Genomic DNA, 22,237 nt, shown 5'->3' on the forward strand with positions numbered 1-22,237 from the left:
CATAAAAGATTAAAAGCTATTTTCTTATCAGATAAAAACAGATATTTCATTTATTTTATTACATTTTTCTTGTATGTAACGTGTAATTTCGTCTTTTGGGCAGGACTGGGACAAAGGGTAGGCATTTGCCTAGAGTGCCACCTGACAATATGGATCCATGGGTGCAATTTTATTTAAAAAACGAATTATAAAAGGTTTGAGGCACCTGCAGTTCTGTTGCTGATTTTGCCACAAATCACACCAAAAACTTTGACAAAACTGCAATATGCAATGATTCTTTAAGGTAGGAGGATCTGCATGGTCCTATGACTATATCTATGTAGGTCCTAAAACCAGAAAGTGAAGCTGCAAGACCTTACTTTACTTATTAAGCGTCAATGAGGGACAGTATCAAAAGCCTTTGCAAAATCCAGAAAAACTACATCCACAGCAGCCCCTCTGTCCAGGCTACTACTCACCTCATAAAAACAAATCAGGTTAGTCTGACAACTTCTGTCCTTGGTAAACCCATGCTGGTTATCACTTATAATATTATTTATAGTCATATACTCCTGTATATAGTCCCATAACCTGTTACGGACACAGGGCGTACAGGTACGCCCTAATGTCCTGGTACTTAAGGACACAGGGCGTTCCTGTACGCCCTGTGTATTTCCATCTCCAATCACCGGTGATCGGAACAAGGTACCTGCTGGGCAGGTGAGCGGGTGCAGCAGCAATTTTGAATTGCCGGAGCTCCTCTCCCCGCTCATACAGGTCCGTGGAGCGGGAGAGAGAGGAGCTCGGCTGTATTGTAAGTTTTTTTGTGCCATCAGGCACACATCGGTGTATTTTGGAGCGGTAGGGAGAGGTAGATTAGGCATTGATAGGGAGGGAGAGTTAGGGGGAAAAACTAAAAGTTTTTTTTATTGTGTTGTTGCACCGGATCAGGTGTCTGGGGTCCACAGCACTCAGATGTGACCCTAGACCCCCCAGTAGTGCTGCAGCTTGCCTCCCCCCCCCCACAGACACACGTTTTTTGGGGGGGCGCAAAAGCATGCGCTGACTGTGGCCGGCACTCTTAGCGTCCGGCCACTGTTAGCGTATCGCCCACCCCACCGCTGATCAGCTTCGTACAGCTGATCAGCGCGCTTGAATCATTTTTATTTATTTATTTTTTACACTTTTTGGGATTTCAAAAAAAAAATATGTGTTAGTTTTTTTTTCTGTTAGGTGTAGGGCAAAGTACGAGAACACCCATCCCCCACACACACTGAATAAAGTTTTCCATGCACGCACACAATTCCCTATGGCCCGTCGGACGTTCTCAGACGAGGAGGCATACACCTTACTTGCCTCCGAATCCGAGAGTCCCAGTGAGGATGAGGATGACCCCACTTTCCTCTTGTCATCTGCAATGATGATGAGCCCCCCAAGGCAGAACTTGTCTGGTGTACCCCAGAGCATTTTGATTCCTGATTTTGTTGGCCAAGCAGGAATCCAGATTCCCACAGTGGGCTTCACTGAATATGACTATTTTAGTCTTTTTTTCAGTGACCACTTTGTGAATCTGATGGTGAAGCAAACGAACCTGTACGCCCAACAGTTCATTGCTCAACACCCGGGCTCCTTTTTGGCTAGGGCCAGTGGCTGGACTCCGGTCAGTGAAGCCGAGATGAGGACGTTTTGGGGCCTCGTGCTGCACATGGGCCTAGTCAAAAAACCTAGTGTCAGGCAATACTGCAGTGGGAACGTCCTCTACCAGACCCCACTTTACAGTACGGCCATGACACGTACCCAGTTTGAGGCCACCCGGAAATGCCTGCATTATACAGATATGGAGCATGTCCCCGTCCCCCCCAAGGTGATCCTGTACAAAAATCAGGCTGGTCATCGATCACTTTGGGGCCAAATTTTGGGAGGCCTATGTACCTGGAAGGGAGGTCGCGGTTGATGAGTCTCTCATTGCTTTCAAGGGGAGACTCATTTTCCGCCATTATGTTCCCTCTAAGCGGGTGAGGTATGGCGTAAAGCTAAGGCGAGATTCCCGTATTCAACCCCCAGAATGTCCCCCCACTGTGGGTGTTAGCGAGAAACTTGTGTGGGACCTTATGCACCCACTGCTAGATAAGGGTTGCCACCTGTACGTGGATAACTTTTATACTAGTATCCCCTTGTTCCAGCCCCTTGCTGCCAGATCCATGTCCGCTTGTGGGACCGTGCGGAAAAATCAACGCGGCCTCCCTACCCACCCCCTCCAGGTACCTATCCCCAGGGGTGAGACCCATGCCCAGTGGAATCCTGTTGCTGGTCAGATATAAGGACAAGAGGGATGTCCTTGTACTGTCCACAATTCACGGTAACAGCATCACCCCTGTCCCTGTGCGAGGTACCGCGGCAACGGTCCTCAAGCCCGATTGTATCATCAACTACAATCGGTATATGAAAGGAGTTGATCTCTCTGATCAAGTCCTCAAGCCACATAATGACATGAGCAAAACCTGGGCATGGTACAAAAAAGTTGCGGTCTACTTGGTACAGGTTGCCTTGTACAACTCTTTTGCGCTGTCCCGGAGCGCTGGCAACACAGGGGAATTCCTGCAGTTCTATGAGGCAGTTATCAAGGCCCTGATCTTTTCTGACCGGGAAAGAGCAGGCTGGAGTACCTCAGTAACTGGAGGTTCCCGGATCGTCCCTGGCCAACACTTTCCAGGTGTGGTCCCCCATACTGGAAAGAAGGGACGGTCCCCAAAAAAAGTGCAGAGTGTGTCACAGGAGGGGGATATGGAAGGACACCACCACTCAGTGTGACACGTGCCCCGATCATCCGGGCCTCTGCATTGACGGTTACTTCAGGGAGTATCACACGTCCATGGAATACTAAATTTATAATCCCCTTCTTCAATTTTAATTCCATTTAGCCACTGACAATCGGAAAAAACTATGGTTCTAATACTTGAGACACTAAAACAAAAAACTAAAATTTTAAAAAATATTATTTTGTAAAACTAAAATAAATAAAGTTGACATATATCGCCATCCATAAAAATCTTCTCTATAAAAATGCCCCATGACCTAACCCCTCACATTAACACGGTCAAAAAAATAAAAGAAAAACGGTAAAAAAAAAAGGTATTTTGTGTCACCTTACATCACAAAAAGTGCAATAGCAAGCGATCAAAAAGTCACATGCCCCCCTAAATAGTGCCAATAAAACCGTCCTCTCATCCCGCAGAAAATGATCACCTATCTAAGATAATCGGCTGAAAACTTTTAAAAAAAATTGACACAGACTATGGAGATACTAAAATGTTTTTTTTGTTTAAAAAAGGATAATATAGTGTAAAACCGAAATAAATTTGAAAAAAGTAGACATATTAGATATCGCCGCATCCGTAATGAATCTTCTCTATAAAAATACCCCATGACCTAACCCCTCAGACGAACACGATCAAAAAAATTAAATATAAATAGTGCCAAAACCCTGATTCTGCAGTTTACAGAAACACCCCATATGTGGTCATAAACTGCTGTATGACCAAACGGCAGGGCGCAGAAGGAAAGGAACGCCGTATGGTTTCTGGAAGGCAGATTTTGATGGCCATTTTTTTGGCACCATGTCCCATTTGAAGAACCCCTGATGCACCCCTAGAGTAGAAACTCCATAAGTGACCCAATCTAAGAAACTACACCCCTCAAGGTATTCAAAACTGATTTTACAAACTTTATTAACCCTTTAGGTGTTCCTCAACAGTTTATGGCAAATGGAGATGAAATTTCAGAATTACTATTTTTGGTAACCCTGCCTCACAAAAATGTAATATAGAGCAACCAAAAATCATATGTACCCTAAAAATAGTCCCAACAAAACTGCCACCTTATCCTGTTGTTTCCAAAATGGGGTCACTTTTATGGAGTTTCTACTCTAGGGGTGCATCAGGGGATCTTCAAATGGGACATAGTGTAAATAAACCAGTCCAGAAAAATCTGCCTCCCAAAAACCACACGGCGCATCTTTCCCTCTACGCCCTACAGTGTGCCTGTAGAGTCGTTTATGGCCACATATGGGGTGTTAACCCTTGCTTTGTTACTGGAAAAAATGGCTTAAAATGGAAAATTTGCCCCAAAATTTAAATTCTGAAATTTCATCTCCATTTGCCAATAACTCTTGTGGAACACCTAAAGGGTTTTGAATACCTTGAGGGGTGTAGTTTCTAGAATGTGGTCATTTTTGGGTGGTTTCTATTATGTAAGCCTCACAAAGTGACTTCAGACCTGAACTGGTCCTTAAAAAGTGGGTTTTTGAAAATTTCAAGATTTGCTTCTAAACTTCTAAGCCTTCTAATGTCCACAAAAAACTAAATTACATTCCCCATATGTCTACTTCATGTTTGGATCATTTTGGGAATGACAAGTAATAACTATTTTTGTAGGTATTACTATGTATTCTAGAAGTAGAGAAATTGAAACTTGGAAATTAGCTAATTTTTCAAAATTTTTGGGAAATTTGGTATTTTTTTATAAATAAAAATGAATTATTTTTTATTCCATTTTACCAGTGTCATGAAGTACAATATGTGATGAAAAAACCCTCTCAGAATGGCATGGATAAGTCAATGCATTTTAAAGTGACACTGGTCAGATTTTCAAAATATGGCCTGGTCCTTAAGGTGAAAATGAGCCCGGTCCTTAAGGAGTTAAGAGTCCTTCAAACATTTTCCCATTTTGTCAGCGGTTCTTTGCGAGCCTGATAGGCTCGTATAATGTCCTCTTTGTCTGTGAAATCTAGGTACTTCATGATGACCTGCCTCGCTCTCAGGGACCTCTCCATGTTCTCTCTAGGTCCATCTGCATCATTTAAGCTAGGTCCCAGTCTATGCACTCGTTCCACTTTTAGTGGTATTGATAGGCCAAGTGCTTTAGGTAGGTCACACTCACAAATGCACCGCAGCTCTGACCCTGGTACCTCCTCTAATAGCCCCACCAGGTGTAGGTTACTGCGGCAAGAGCGATTTTCTAACTCACTTACCTTATCCCTAAGCTCCCCAACCGCACGCTGCAGCATCACCACTTCTTCCACACAAGAGATCTGTTGCTCAATCTCTTTAATGCGATATCCTTGCTGTGTAAATGCTTCTTGCAGCTCTGTGAGAGCTGATTGTACCATAACTGACAGTGAGGCCTTGAGGTCCAGAACCAAATTATTTGCCACCTCAACAGCAAGGTGCTTAAGGTCGGTGGCTGGGAATGAAGTGGGCCCGAAGATATCCTCTTGGGAGGGAGCAAGCTGTAGGTTCAGGGGCACGCTGTAGTATTCTCAGACGCCATCTTGGACACGTTGTTGATCCGGCTAAGCCTCTGATCTTTGCCGTCACCCGGTTTCTTCCTACTCCCCAATAAATACCTCTCCATACACTTGAAGAAGCGTTGCAGGGTATCCCACACAATGGATGAGAAAAATGAGCCCGTAGGCGGTCTGTGGAGGGTGATGCCGCTGGGAAGGGTAACGGAGCTCCGCTAGTCGTGTCAATCCATGCGAACGCTGGAACCTGAAGTCCCCTAAGGTACCATTTTTATCCACCATGAAGTGTAAGATCACTAAGCACTGAGGCACTAATTCATTATTTCACTTATCATATACTTATTGTACCACTGAACTCCTAAGGCTTAAAGGCTATGTACACCTTGGGGGAGGGGGGGCATTTATTACTGTATTGTATTTATTTTGAGCTAACAATCAATTTTTCAATATGGAATTCTTTTTTGTGTACATAGCTGAGATGCTCTAGTAGCTGCCTGTAGATTTTCTGTATTTTCCATCACCTGGGGAGCAGACAGACTCCTTATCTTTGGCTTAAATACCGTATTTTTCGCCCTATAAGATGCACCGGCCCTTAAGACGCACATAGGTTTTAGAGGAGGACAATAAGAAAAAAATATTTTTCATTAGACCTCAGGTCAGACCACAAGTCAGACCCCCAATGTTAATCAGACCTCAGAAGACCGCCTCAGATTAGACTACCAATCAGACCTCAGCTCAGACCCCAATGTGAATGACCCCCAATCAGACCTCAGATAAGAGCCCCATGCCTCTCATGAGCCCCCATATCAGCCCCCATGCCTCTCATCAGCCCCCATATCAGTCACCATTGACATATTTCAGCCCCTATGGCCATATTTCAGCCCTTATATCAACCCCCATAGCCATATTTAAGCCCCCATATCAGCCTCCTTTGCCACATTTCAGTCCTTATATCAGCTCCCATGGCTATATTTAAGCCCCCATATCAGCTTCCATTGCCATGTTTGCCATATTTCAGCCATTATATCAGCCCCCATGGCAATATTTCAACCCCCATATCAGCCTCCATTGCCATGTTTGCCATATTTCAGCCCCCATGCCTCTCTTCAGTCACAGAACACAAAACAAAAAACACACTTACCTCCCCTGCTCCCGGACGCCGCCGCTCCTCATCGCACACAATCTTCTTCCTCCTGCTGTCGGCTATGCTTTGAACTGGTGCGCACAGCATGTGGTCACAGGGCACCCTCACACTGTGTGCAGCCACTGCACAGCCGAGGACCAGGACGCGGTGATTACAGAGCCTTCACCGCTTCCTTGTCCTCCGGTACTAATGAGCGCTTCAATAATGGAAGCGCTCAGTAGTAGTCACCCCATAAGATGCAGTGACATTTTTGGGGGTAAGTGTTTATAACCTATTATTATTATCTTAGTAGTTTTTTATTGATAAGGCATGGGCATTTTTATCAGGATGAAAGATGCCAGATTATCTATAGCACATTCCTAGATATGCTGCCAATAATGAATAGAACTGAATGAGAGAGGAACAAATCGTCCAGTTTCCATCAGGCCGTGTAATGAGGCTGGTGCAAACGAGCGCCAATGAATTTGCTCTCATCCATCGGCACTTGCACTTCAGGTACTTTGGGCAGTGTAATATAGCCTTAACCGCCTCCGGACCGCCTAACGCAGATCTGCGGTCCGGAGGCGGCAGCTCTGCGCAGAGTGACGCATATACGCGTCATCTCGCGAGAGCCGTGATTTCCTGTGAACGCGCGCACAGAGGCGTGCACGTTCACAGGATCGGAAGGTAAGATAGTGGATCTCCAGCCTGCCAGTGGCGATCGTTCGCTGGCAGGCTGGAGATGTGATTTTTATAACCCCTAACAGGTATATTAGACGCTGTTTTGATAACAGCGTCTAATATTCCTGCTACCTGGTCCTCTGGTAGTCCCTTTTGCTTGGATCGACCACCAGAGGACACAGGTAGCTGTGTAAAGTACCACAAAACACCACTACACTACACTACACCCCCCTGTTACTTATTAACCCCTTATGAACCCCTGATCACCCATGATCACCCCATATAGACTCCCTGATAACCCCCCTGTCATTGATCACCCCCCTGTAAGGCTCCATTCAGACGTCCGTATGATTTTTACGGATCCACGGATACATGGATCGGATCCGCAAAACACATACGGACGTCTGAATGGAGCCTTACAGGTGGGTGATCAATGACAGGCGGGTGATCACCCATATAGACTTCCTGATCACCCCCCTGTCATTGATCACCCCCCTGTCATTGATCACCCCCCTGTAAGGCTCCATTCAGATGTCCGTATGATTTTTACGGATCCACGGATACATGGATCGGATCCGCAAAACACGTACGGACGTCTGAATGGAGCCTTACAGGGTGGTGATCAATGACAGGGAGGTGATCACCCATATAGATTCCCTGATCACCCCCCTGTCATTGATCACCCCCCTGTAAGGCTCCATTCAGACGTCCGTATGATTTTTACGGATCCACGGATACATGGATTGGATCCGCAAAACACATACGGATGTCTGAATGGAGCCTTACAGGGGGGTGATCACCCATATAGACTCCCTGATCACCCCCCTGTCATTGATCACCCCCCTGTCATTGATCACCCCCCTGTAAGGCTCCATTCAGACGTCCATATGTGTTTTGCGAATCCGATCCATGTATCCGTGGATCCGTAAAAATCATACGGACGTCTGAATGGAGCCTTACAGGGGGGTAATCAATGACAGGGAGGTGATCAATAACAGGGGGGTGATCAGGGAGTCTATATAGGTGATCACCCCCCTGTCATTGATCACCCCCCTGTAAGGCTCCATTCAGACGTCCGTATGATTTTTATGGATCCACGGATACATGGATCGGATCCGCAAAACACATACGGACGTCTGAATGGAGCCTTACAGGGGGTGATCAATGACAGGGGGTGATCAGGGAGTGTATATGAGGTGATCACCCCCCTGTCATTGATCACCCCCCTGTAAGGCTCCATTCAGACATTTTTTTGCCCAAGTTAGCGGAAATTGATTTTTTTTCTTTTTTTTTTTTTTTTCTTACAAAGTCTCATATTCCACTAACTTGTGTCAAAAAATAAAATCTCACATGAACTCACGGAATCCAAATGCGTAATTTTTTTTAGACATTTAGATTCCAGACTTTCTTACGCTTTAGGGCCCCTAAAATGCCAGGGCAGTATAAATACCCCACATGTGACCCCATTTCGGAAAGAAGACACCCCAAGGTATTACGTTAGGGGCATATTGAGTCCATGAAAGATTGAAATTTTTGTCCCAAGTTAGCGGAAAGGGAGACTTTGTGAGAAAATACAAAAAAAAATCAATTTCCGCTAACTTGTGCCCAAAAAAAAAAAATTCTATGAACTCGCCATGCCCCTCATTGAATACCTTGGGGTGTCTTATTTCCAAAATGGGGTCACATGTGGGGTATTTATACTGCCCTGGCATTTTAGGGGTCCGAAAGCGTGAGAAGAAGTCTGGGATCCAAATGTCTAAAAATGCCCTCCTAAAAGGAATTTGGGGTGCTTTGCGCATCTAGGCTTCAATAAAGTGTCACACATGTGGTATCTCCGTACTCAGGAGAAGTTGGGGAATGTTTTTTGGGGTGTCATTTTACATATACCCATGCTGGGTGAGAGAAATATCTTGGCAAGAGACATTTCCCATTTTTTTATACAAAGTTGGCAATTGACCAAGATATTTATCTCACCCATCATGGGTATATGTAAAATGACACCCCAAAACACATTCCACAACTTCTCCTGAGTACGGCGATACCAGATGTGTGACACTTTTTTGCAGCCTAGGTGGGCAAAGGGGCACACATTCCAAAGAGCACCTTTCGGATTTCACCGGTCATTTTTTACAGATTTTGATTGCAAACTACTTCTCACGCATATGGGCCCCTAAAATGCCAGGGCAGTATAACTACCCCACAAGTGACCCCATTTTGGAAAGACACCTCAGGGTATTCCGTGAGGGGCATGGCGAGTTCCTAGAATTTTTTTTTTGTCACAAGTTAGTGGAATATGAGACTTTGTAAGAAAAAAAATAAAATAAAAAATAAATCATTTTCCGTTAACTTGTGACAAAAAATAAAAAGTTCTATGAACTCACTATGCCCATCAGCGAATACCTTAGGGTGTCTACTTTCCGAAATGGGGTCATTTGTGGGGGTTTTCTACTGTCTGGGCATTGTAGAACCTCAGGAAACATGACAGGTGCTCAGAAAGTCAGAGCTGTTTCAAAAAGCGGAAATTCACATTTTTGTACCATAGTTTGTAAACGCTATAACTTTTACCCAAACCATTTTTTTTTTTTACCCAAACATTTTTTTTTTTATCAAAGACATGTAGAACAATAAATTTAGCGAAAAATTTATATATGGATGTCGTTTTTTTTGTGCAAAATTTTACAACTGAAAGTGAAAAATGACATTTTTTTGCAAAGAAATTGTTACATTTCGATTAATAACAAAAAAAGTAAAAATGTCAGCAGCAATGAAATACCACCAAATGAAAGCTCTATTAGTGAGAAGAAAAGGAGGTAAAATTCATTTGGGTGGTAAGTTGCATGACCGAGCAATAAACGGTGAAAGTAGTGTAGTGCAGAAGTGTAAAAAGTGGCCTGGTCATTAAGGGGGTTTCAGCTAGGGGGGTTGAAGTGGTTAAAGGGAACCTGTCAACGGGATTTTGTGTATAGAGCTGAGGATATGGGTTGCTAGATGGCTGCTAGCACATCCGCAATATCCAGTCCCCATAGCTCTGCGTGCCTTTATTGTGTAAAAAAAAAAAAAAATTGACACATATGCAAATTAACCTGAGATGAGTCCTTTTTTTTTACACAATAAAAGCACGCAGAGCTATGGGGACTGCGGATGTGCTAGCTGCTATCTAGAAACTCATGTCCTCAGCTCTATACACAAAATCCCAGTGACAGGTTCCCTTTAAGACTATGCACCGGCTCTGACCGGCGTGGCCAGAAGCTTAATGCTCCAGTGACCACCACAAACTGTTGACTGTAACTAAAGTGTCCCATGGCTGCTTCTAATGTATGCTGTGGGGCTCTGTGACTTCTAGTTCTCCTATTCAAATTAATTAAAAAGTCTTCATAAATGCTGCTACGAGCAAGTTATTAGTTTGGGGAATTAGTGTCATAACACCTATTTTGTATTCATAAATTGTAATTTATTATATAAAAAAATAACATGCTTCATTATTTCAAGCTATGCTCGTAAATGATCAATATTGTACATGAACCGAAAAACATTTTGAAAAACAATGCATTTAAATAAGACAAGTGAAACCCTCAAAATGCAGGTGCAGTGGAATACAATGTTAGCAATACATAAAGCTTATCACTGCATTCAGCCAACATCAGTTTGCTTGCTTTTATTTGCTTAGCACTCAACCAATGACTCTAAGAAGCAACATAACAGCAAGCGAACATTCTGGAGTAGGGATGAGCGAACTCGAACTGTATAGTTCGGGTTCGTACCGAATTTTGGGGTGTCCGTGACACGGACCCGAACCCGGACATTTTCGTAAAAGTCCGGGTTCGGGTTCGGTGTTCGTCGCTTTCTTGGCGCTTTTGTGACGCTTTCTTGGCGCTTTTTGAAAGGCTCCAAAGCAGCCAATCAACAAGCGTCATACTACTTGCCCCAAGAGGCCGTCACAGCCATGCCTACTATTGGCATGGCTGTGATTGGCCAGAGCACCATGTGACCCAGCCTCTATTTAAGCTGGAGTCACATAGCGCTGCCCGTCACTCTGCTCTGATCAGCGTAGGGAGAGGTTGCGGCTGCGACAGTAGGGCGAGATTAGGCAGATTAACTCCTCCAAAGGACTTAATTAATTGATCGATCTGCAGCTGTGGATCATTGAGCTGCTGATACTCAATTGCTCACTGTTTTTAGGCTGCCCAGACCGTTTGTCAGTCACTTTTTTCTGGGGTGATCGGCGGCCATTTTGTGTCTTGTGGTGCGCCAGCACAAGCTGCGACCAAGTGCATTTAACCCTCAATGGTGTGGTTGTTTTTTGGCTAAAGCCTACATCAGGGTGAAGCTGTCACACCAAGTGTATTTAACCAGCAATAGTCTGTTTATTTTTTGGCCATATACTACATCAGGGGCAAGCTGCGCCTGTCACCAAGTGCATTTAACCCTCAATGGTGTGGTTGTTTTTTGGCTAAAGCCTACATCAGGGTGAAGCTGTCACACCAAGTGCATTTAACCAGCAATAGTCTGTTTATTTTTTGGCCATATACTACATCAGGGACAAGCTGCGCCCGTCACCAAGTGCATTTAACCCTCAGTAGTGTGGTTGGTCAAGCTGTCACACCAAGTGCATTTAACCAGCAATAGTCTGTTCATTTTTTGGCCATATACTACATCAGTGGCAAGCTGCGCCCGTCACCAAGTGCATTTAACCCTCAGTAGTGTGGTTGGTCAAGCTGTCAAACCAAGTGCATTTAACCAGCAATAGTCTGTTCATTTTTTGGCCATATACTACATCAGGGGCAAGCTGCGCCCGTCACCAAGTGCATTTAACCCTCAGTAGTGTGGTTGGTCAAGCTGTCACACCAAGTGCATTTAACCAGCAATAGTCTGTTCATTTTTTGGCCATATACTACATCAGGGGCAAGCTGCGCCCGTCACCAAGTGCATTTAACCCTCAGTAGTGTGGTTGGTCAAGCTGTCACACCAAGTGCATTTAACCAGCAATAGTCTGTTCATTTTTTGCCCATATACTACATCAGGGGCAAGCTGCGCCTGTCACCAAGTGCATTTAACCCTCAGTAGTGTGGTTGGTCAAGCTGTCACACCAAGTGCATTTAACCAGCAATAGTGTGGTTATTTTTTGGCCATATCCCAGTCTAATTCTGTCAGTAAATCCATACCGGTCACCCAGCGCCTAAATACTAGGCCTCAAATTTATATCCCGCTAAATCTGTCGTTACCGCTGTACTGTTCTGGCTGGGCAAGTTATTTAGTGTCCGTCAAAGCACATTTTTTGTTCTGGGTTGAAATACAATTCCCAATTTAGCAATTTCATAATTTTGTGGTTTCTGCTGTATCAGAGCTATTTGAAATCTATCCCTAAAAGTGTATATAATATTCAAGGTGCACATAGGGTCATTCAGAATAACTTCACACACACGCTACTGTGCATTTCCAAGTCTAATTCTGTCAGTAAATCCATACCGGTCACCCAGCGCCTAAATACTAGGCCTCAAATTTATATCCCGCTAAATCTGTCGTTACCGCTGTACTGTTCTGGCTGGGCAAGTTATTTAGTGTCCGTCAAAGCACATTTTTTGTTCTGGGTTGAAATACAATTCCCAATTTAGCAATTTCCTAATTTAGTGGTTTCTGCTGTATTCAAGGTGCACATAGGGTCATTCAGAATAACTTCACACACACGCTACTGTGCATTTCCAAGTCTAATTCTGTCAGTAAATCTATACCGGTCACCCAGCGCCTAAATACTAGGCCTCAAATTTATATTCAGCTGAATTTGAATACAATACATTGGGCCAAATAATATTTTTGTTGTTGTGGTGAACGATAACAATGAGGAAAACATCTAGTAAGAGACGCGGATGTGGACATGGTCGTGGTGGTGTTAGCGGACCCTCTGGTGCTGGGAGAGGACGTGGCCGTTCTGCCACATCCACACGTCCTAGTGTACCAACTACCTCAGGTCCCAGTAGCCGCCAGAATTTACAGCGATATATGGTGGGGCCCAATGCCGTTCTAAGGATGGTAAGGCCTGAGCAGGTACAGGCATTAGTCAATTGGGTGGCCGACAGTGGATCCAGCACGTTCACATTATCTCCCACCCAGTCTTCTGCAGAAAGCGCACAGATGGCGCCTGAAAACCAACCCCATCAGTCTGTCACATCAACCCCATGCATACCAGGGAAACTGTCTGAGCCTCAAGTTATGCAGCAGTCTCTTATGCTGTTTGAAGACTCCGCTGGCAGGGTTTCCCAAGGGCATCCACCTAGCCCTTCCCCAGCGGTGAAAGACATAGAATGCACTGACGCACAACCACTTATGCTTCCTGATGATGAGGACATGGGAATACCACTTCAGCATGTCTCTGATGATGACGAAACACAGGTGCCAACTGCTGTGTCTTTCTGCAGTGTGCAGACTGAACAGGAGGTCAGGGATCAAGACTGGGTGGAAGACGATGCAGGGGACGATGAGGTCCTAGACCCCACATGGAATGAAGGTCGTGCCACTGACTTTCACAGTTCGGAGGAAGAGGCAGTGGTGAGACCGAGCCAACAGCGTAGCAAAAGAGGGAGCAGTGGGCAAAAGCAGAACACCCGCCGCCAAGAGACTCCGCCTGCTACTGACCGCCGCCATCTGGGACCGAGCACCCCAAAGGCAGCTTCAAGGAGTTCCCTGGCATGGCACTTCTTCAAACAATGTGCTGACGACAAGACCCGAGTGGTTTGCACGCTGTGCCATCAGAGCCTGAAGCGAGGCATTAACGTTCTGAACCTGAGCACAACCTGCATGACCAGGCACCTGCATGCAAAGCATGAACTGCAGTGGAGTAAACACCTTAAAACCAAGGAAGTCACTCAGGCTCCCCCTGCTACCTCTTCTGCTGCTGCCGCCTCGGCCTCTTCTGCTGCTGCCGCCTCAGCCTCTTCCTCCGCCTCTGGAGGAACGTTGGCACCTGCCGCCCAGCAAACAGGGGATGTACCACCAACACCACCACCACCTCCGTCACCAAGCGTCTCAACCATGTCACACGGCAGCGTTCAGCTCTCCATCTCACAAACATTTGAGAGAAAGCGTAAATTCCCACCTAGCCACCCTCGATCCCTGGCCCTGAATGCCAGCATTTCTAAACTACTGGCCTATGAAATGCTGTCATTTAGGCTGGTGGACACAGACAGCTTCAAACAGCTCATGTCGCTTGCTGTCCCACAGTATGTTGTTCCCAGCCGGCACTACTTCTCCAAGAGAGCCGTGCCTTCCCTGCACAACCAAGTATCCGATAAAATCAAGTGTGCACTGCGCAACGCCATCTGTGGCAAGGTCCACCTAACCACAGATACGTGGACCAGTAAGCACGGCCAGGGACGCTATATCTCCATAACTGCACACTGGGTAAATGTAGTGGCAGCTGGGCCCCAGGCAGAGAGCTGTTTGGCGCACGTCCTTCCGCCGCCAAGGATCGCAGGGCAACATTCTTTGCCTCCTGTTGCCACCTCCTCCTACTCGACTTCCTCCTCCTCTTCTTCCACCTGCTCATCTAGTCAGCCACACACCTTCACCACCAACTTCAGCAGAGCCCGGGGTAAACGTCAGCAGGCCATTCTGAAACTCATATCTTTGGGGGACAGGCCCCACACCGCACAGGAGTTGTGGCAGGGTATAGAACAACAGACCGACGAGTGGTTGCTGCCGGTGAGCCTCAAGCCCGGCCTGGTGGTGTGTGATAATGGGCGAAATCTCGTTGCAGCTCTGGGACTAGCCAGTTTGACGCACATCCCTTGCTTGGCGCATGTGCTGAATTTGGTGGTGCAGAAGTTCATTCACATCTACCCCGACATGTCAGAGCTGCTGCATAAAGTGCGGGCCGTCTGTTCGCGCTTCCGGCGTTCACATCCTGCTGCTGCTCGCCTGTCTGCGCTACAGCGTAACTTCGGCCTTCCCGCTCACCGCCTCATATGCGACGTGCCCACCAGGTGGAACTCCACCCTGCACATGCTGGACAGACTGTGCGAGCAGCAGCAGGCCATAGTGGAGTTTCAGCTGCAGCACGCACGGGTCAGTCGCACTACAGAACAGCACTACTTCACCACCAATGACTGGGCCTCCATGCGAGACCTGTGTGCCCTGTTGCGCTGTTTCGAGTACTCCACCAACATGGCCAGTGGCGATGACGCCGTTATCAGCATTACAATACCACTTCTATGTCTCCTTGAGAAAACACTTAGGGCGATGATGGAAGAGGAGGAGGAGGAGGAAGAGGGGTCATTTTTAGCACTTTCAGGCCAGTCTCTTCGAAGTGACTCAGAGGGAGGTTTTTGGCAACAGCAGAGGCCAGGTACAAATGTGGCCAGCCAGGGCCCACTACTGGAGGACGAGGAGGACGAGGAGGAGGAGGAGGTGGAGGAGGATGAGGATGAAGCATGGTCACAGCGGGGTGGCACCCAACGCAGCTCGGGTCCATCACTGGTGCGTGGCTGGGGGGAAAGGCAGGACGATGACGATACGCCTCCCACAGAGGACAGCTTGTCCTTACCCCTGGGCAGCCTGGCACACATGAGCGACTACATGCTGCAGTGCCTGCGCAACGACAGCAGAGTTGCCCACATTTTAACGTGTGCAGACTACTGGGTTGCCACCCTGCTGGATCCACGCTACAAAGACAATGTGCCCACCTTACTTCCTGCACTGGAGCGTGATAGGAAGATGCGCGAGTACAAGCGCACGTTGGTAGACGCGCTACTGAGAGAATTCCCAAATGTCACAGGGGAACAAGTGGAAGCCCAAGGCCAAGGCAGAGGAGGAGCAAGAGGTCGCCAAGGCAGCTGTGTCACGGCCAGCTCCTCTGAGGGCAGGGTTAGCATGGCAGAGATGTGGAAAAGTTTTGTCAACACGCCACAGCTAACTGCACCACCACTTGATACGCAACGTGTTAGCAGGAGGCAACATTTCACTAACATGGTGGAACAGTACGTGTGCACACCCCTCCACGTACTGACTGATGGTTCGGCCCCATTCAACTACTGGGTCTCTAAATTGTCCACGTGGCCAGAGCTAGCCTTTTATGCCTTGGAGGTGCTGGCCTGCCCGGCGGCCAGCGTTTTGTCTGAACGTGTATTCAGCATGGCAGGGGGTGTCATTACAGACAAACGCAGCCGCCTGTCTACAGCCAATGTGGACAAGCTGACGTTCATAAAAATGAACCAGGCATGGATCCCACAGGACCTGTCCGTCCCTTGTCCAGATTAGACATTAACTACCTCCCCTTAACCATATATTATTGTACTCCAGGGCACTTCCTCATTCAATCCTATTTTTATTTTCATTTTACCATTATATTGCGAGGCTACCCAAATTTGAATGAACCTCTCCTCTGTCTGGGTGCCGGGGCCTAAATATATGCCAATGGACTGTTCCAATGTTGGGTGACGTGAAGCCTGATTCTCTGCTATGACATGCAGACTAATTCTCTGCTGACATGAAGCCAGATTGTCTGTTACGGGACCTCTCTCCTCTGCCTGGGTGCTGGGCCTAAATTTATGAAAATGGACTCTTACAGTGGTGGGTGACGTGAAGCCTGATTCTCTGCTATGATATGAAGACTGATTCTCTGCTGACATGAAGCCAGATTGTCTGTTACGGGACCTCTCTCCTCTGCCTGGGTGCTTGGCCTAAATTTATGACAATGGACTGTTGCAATGGTGGCTGACGTGAAGCCTGATTCTCTGCTATGACATGCAGACTGATTCTCTGCTGACATGAAGCCAGATTGTCTGTTACGGGACCTCTCTCCTCTGCCTGGGTGCTGGGCCTAAATTTATGACAATGGACTGTTGCAGTGGTGGCTGACGTGAAGCCTGATTCTCTGCTATGACATGCAGACTGATTCTCTGCTGACATTAAGACAGATTCTCTGTTACGGGACCTCTCTCCTCTGCCTGGGTGCCGGGGCCTAAATATCTGAGAATGGACTGTTCCAGTGGTGGGTGACGTGAAGCCAGATTCTCTGCTATGGGACCTCTCTCCAATTGATTTTGGTTAATTTTTATTTATTTAATTTTTATTTTAATTCATTTCCCTATCCACATTTGTTTGCAGGGGATTTACCTACATGTTGCTGCCTTTTGCAGCCCTCTAGCCCTTTCCTGGGCTGTTTTACAGCCTTTTTAGTACCGAAAAGTTTGGGTCCCCATTGACTTCAATGGGGTTCGGGTTCGGGACGAAGTTCGGATCGGGTTCAGATCCCGAACCCGAACATTTCCGGGAAGTTCGGCCGAACTTCTCGAACCCGAACATCCAGGTGTTCGCTCAACTCTATTCTGGAGCAGCAAAATCTTTGGTGGAGGCCTCCCTGCGCTACAGTGTTTTATAATGTTTGGCTACCTTAACGAGTTTTCCTGTTATTTAAAATGTGTTCAACCCCTTCCTGAAGCAAAATGTTTCCATTTTTATGCGTTTTCAATTTTTTTGCTCCCTGCCTTCCCAGAGCCATAACTTTTATTTTTCCATTCACATAGCCATGTGAGGGCTTTTTTTGGTGGGACAAGTTGTACTTGCTAATGCCACTATTTAATATGGCATACAATGTAGCGAGAAACAAATTACAAATGGGGTGGAATAAAAAAGAAAAAGTGGTAAAAATGACTTGTGCTCTACATTCTCCAGGTATGATTACAGCAATACCACGTATGTATAGTTTTTTCTTGCGTTTTAATACTGGAGAAAAAAAACTTTTGATTTTTTTTTTCTTTTCATTGCCATATTCTGACCCCCATAACTTTTTTTAGAGTTATATATAGAGATGTGTTAGGGCTCATTTTGTGAGACAATCTGTAGTTTTTTTATAACATTTTGGCGTGTGTGTAAAGTGAAGGAAAAAAGTTTTTTTGCCATAGGGAAATGTTGATGTTTTTAAACAAAATGTAAGTCTTTATATTTTGATTTGGAGGAAAGGGGGTGATTTTAATTTTTTCTCTTTTTTTACCCTTTTTTTTTCTTCTTTTTATTAGGTCCCCAAGTGGACCACAGCATGCAATGATGGTAATGTAATTTTCTCCGTTGTCCCATACAGAAATAGCTATATTACAATTCAGTGCTGCCACCTGCTGGCCTGAATTGTAATAGAAGTTATAAGCCTGGAAGCCTAATGTAAGTTATAAGCCTGGAAGCCTAATATCGGCTCAGGCTCATTACTTTAAAATAACACCTTCTCTGATTTCGGGGGAGGTGTTGCGGCCCGTAAAGCACATACTTCCGGCTTCTCTGATGTTGTGGTCACATTTTACATTGGAATCTGAGGGGTTAACATTAGGCTCAGGTGTCTGTTGTATAAAACTGCTACCTATAGCACTCACATTGCCATCTTTAAAAACTCGACATCCGATGTACATGTACAGTGGATGTCGTGAAGGGGATAAATGGTGGAAAAAGAAAAAATAGCAAAAGCGTCAAAACTATTACCATACCAAATTACAAACAGCTATTGGGTGTATTAACCTCATTAACCCCTTTAGGACCCTGCCATTTTTCACCCTAAGGACCAGGCCGTTTTTTGGAAATTTGATGTGTCACTTTATGTGGTAATAACTTTAGAACGCTTTTACTTATCAAAGCCATGCTGAGTTTGTTTTCTCGTGACACATTGGAATTCATAATAGAGGTAAATTTCTGTCAATATTTTTCATTTACATTTTTTTTTTGAAATACCAAAATTACTAAAAAAAAATAAATTTTTTTTTCACATTTCTATTTTTCTGCTGGTGAATGTCATTTTATTTTGTGGGGACATTAAGACTTAAAAGTTTAGAAGCAAATGTTGAAATTTTTGGGAAAATTTCCAAAACCCACTTTTTAAGGACCAGTTCAGGTCTTAAGTCAATTTGTGAGGCTTACATTATAGAAACTGTAAGGAAATTATGTCTGTATCCACACACGTTCACATATATGTATTAATTCAGCCTTATATGCTTGTATTAAAGTATACAGAGTTCTTCTTTAAAGGAAGTAACAACAAGGTCTAGTAACACAAGCTAACAGGAAATGGCTGTCTGAAGCTCAAAACCGCATGGCTAGAAAGAGATATGCATGCTTTGCAAAAGAATGCCACATTTATGATAAAGGTACCTGGAGAGAGAATTGCTGAATGCATGACATCATAGCTGCAGAAACATATATATGCATATATACATATATACCTTTTTACACTTATATCTAATATGTGCATTAGACATATATTTTACATTTGCTATAATACTGGTTATATAAGCATCTTGTATATTGACGTTCATCTTTGGTTTAGATAAGTGAAGGATGTTTTATCAGATAAATGTTGGTACAAAATAAACAAGGATGATTCCGCGAAATATTTGAACAGAGCGAAGGTTGACAAACATGGTGGTTAGATATCTAAATTCTAAGAATTATAAATGCGTCACATATGTACCTTGTTTCTAGGAAATTATCATGACTTTTTTTACTTTGGCTGTATAAAGATGAAATTGATCAATTCGTTACCTGATTGGATTAAACTTAGGGGAGGTATATGCTAATTTTGTGGTTTGAAGCTATAAATTTTCTACGATGTCAAAATAAAGCAGCAACCATTTTATACCTATCAACGTGTATTGGTCTTCAGTGGTTGTCCGGCCGGTGATTCACCCACAGACAAACCAGGGGCTCCTTTCAATTGGTAGCAGAGGATGGTTCACTGACTATCCAGGTGAGTAATAATTTCTGCCACTATTTATGTTGGTTGGAATGTTTCTCTCCTGGATACGGTGGATGTCTGATGTATACTGGATGGCAGGTTAGTTGATGGCAGGTTAGTTTAGTGTTCATATGACTGTGGGACAGACACGAGGCAGCACTCAGTGTTCTGCGTATCCTGATAGGAGCGGCGTCTCCTATAGGCACAGTGGTTGGCAGGGGATGTTGTTCCAGGAACATACATCATATTGATGGCAGGGAATTTTCCGAATGTAGAACTAGTCTCTTCGGACGTTGGCAGGGATTTTTCAAGTGGGAATTAGTCTCATTTGACGGTTTATTGAGTTAAAGGATAACTCTGGATATATGTGAATGAGTTAAAGGATAACTCTGGATTTATGTGAAACAAGGTACCAGGAATATATGTAAAGGAATACATATGATACAAAGGAAACAGTGAGGGAAATGCATACGTCTCAATGCAGATGTTGGTTTCTAACTCACTAGGATTGTCTGTGGAGTGAATTGTTTAAAGAACATAACTGTACAGATATTTTACACGTGTTATAAGAATATTGTACTGGTGAAAAAAAAAAAAATGATTGTGCTGGCTTAATTGATAACAGTACTAACACAATTACTTGCTGCTATTCAATTGCTGCTATTTCTACGCTGCTATTTCCACCTCACTGTTTGCTGCTCGAATATATATATATAGAGTTTATTGTCAATTGCATTAAACATTATGGGTAACAGCGTGGGAAAGGATCTGGATGGTGAGCCAGAGACCAGACCCACACCGTTACATTTTGTATCAGGCACCTGTGGGATTAGTGTAACTGATCCATTTTGGGTAAATATCTGTGACCGCAGTCAGCAACTGTGTATTACGCAGATCAGCGATGTAGGTCCTCGCAATGAAGGGGACTGGGAGGAGGTTAAAAAAATGGTGGGGCTTCACCCGAAATATAACTATCCAACCGGTGCCTGGGATGAAAATTATATGAAAACATGTTTTAAGAAATGGGAGAAAGCATTAAAAGAGTATAGAAAGAGATTTCCACCAACCCATCACATATACTTAAAACAGGATAGGGGGACAGTGAGTAAAGAGGAAGAAGTTCCATGGTCAGAAATTCTGCCCTCCTTACCAGATAAACCACCGGCATATGACGTGACGGTATTAGAACCAGAAAAGGCAACACTCCCAGCTGTCTCTACGGAGGACATGCTACAAGACCCTTATGATAAGGTCCCCTGTCCAAAACAAGCAACCGCACCAGAATTATTATTATTTTCTAGTGAGAACCAAAAGAGAACCGGACTGTACCCGGATTTGGGGGATAGAGATTCCCTTGTGAATACTGCAGTTATAGTGGCAGCAGCACTTAGGGAACAAAAAAATGTGACTCCACAAGTCAAACAGGCTCAGGAAAGGAGAAAGGAATATAGAAAAAGTATGAACATTTATGTACAGGAGCTGACCCAACTGAGGGATAAACTAAGGACAGACATAGCCTACATTAAACAACTTCCCCTTCAGAATGTCTTTCCCGTTATATATGATCACGAGAACCCCGATAATACTGACCTCCCTAGTGAGGAACAGATGGATGAATTGAAGGGTATTCTGGGAGGAGAATGTGGGAAAACCAGAGCTGTAACTAACAAAAAGGACCAGCTGCTGACCGAGATAGAAAAACTAAGACAAGAGTACAGGAGGGTGAGGAAGGACTGGGAAACCAGAGCTCAGGAAGAATACAGTAGGAGAACTGAAACACAGATAGGGGCAGACAGTTTAGAACATGGTAGGCCCCTGGCAACCTCCACCCCTAGAGTACCTGGAATAATGCAACCCCTGACAGACATATTTTCCAAACTCGCTCTAACACCTGAGGAAGGGGATAAGAAAGACACACAACTACAGCTCCCCATGATCACTGTAGGTGACACTGAAGTCCATATCCCTCTTCCTTTAGGATTAATGAAAGAACTGAAGGATATGTGTCCCAATCCAAAAAAGGACCCTAGAGCAGCAGCAATGTTTCTGCAGAAGTATACTGCAGGGAGCCAATTAACAATGGAGGATATTCAGATAATACTCTCAGCCATAGACCCAGACACTGGCTCCCAAATCAATACAGAGGTGGTCTGAGCATGAACACCCGTCCCCACGGGGGAACAATCACTATTAGGGGTGCCCAGAACGAGTCCCGTCCTTCATTATGCATTTTGTTCCAACTGATTGGCAAGTTTTACCACAAGTAATACTGCAAATTGATGGTATTACAGTTAATTTATTGCTTGACACCGGAGCAACGACTTCAAGCGTAAACAAAATAGACTTCATTAACGACAAATGCACCGAAGGAAGTTCTATGGGTATCAATGGGACGACAGTGATACATAAGGTGACAGCACCGCTCCCGGTTTGTACTCTTACGGGG

Source organism: Bufo gargarizans, chromosome 4 (genome assembly GCF_014858855.1).
Source record: "Bufo gargarizans isolate SCDJY-AF-19 chromosome 4, ASM1485885v1, whole genome shotgun sequence".
Classification (NCBI taxonomy): domain Eukaryota; kingdom Metazoa; phylum Chordata; class Amphibia; order Anura; family Bufonidae; genus Bufo; species Bufo gargarizans.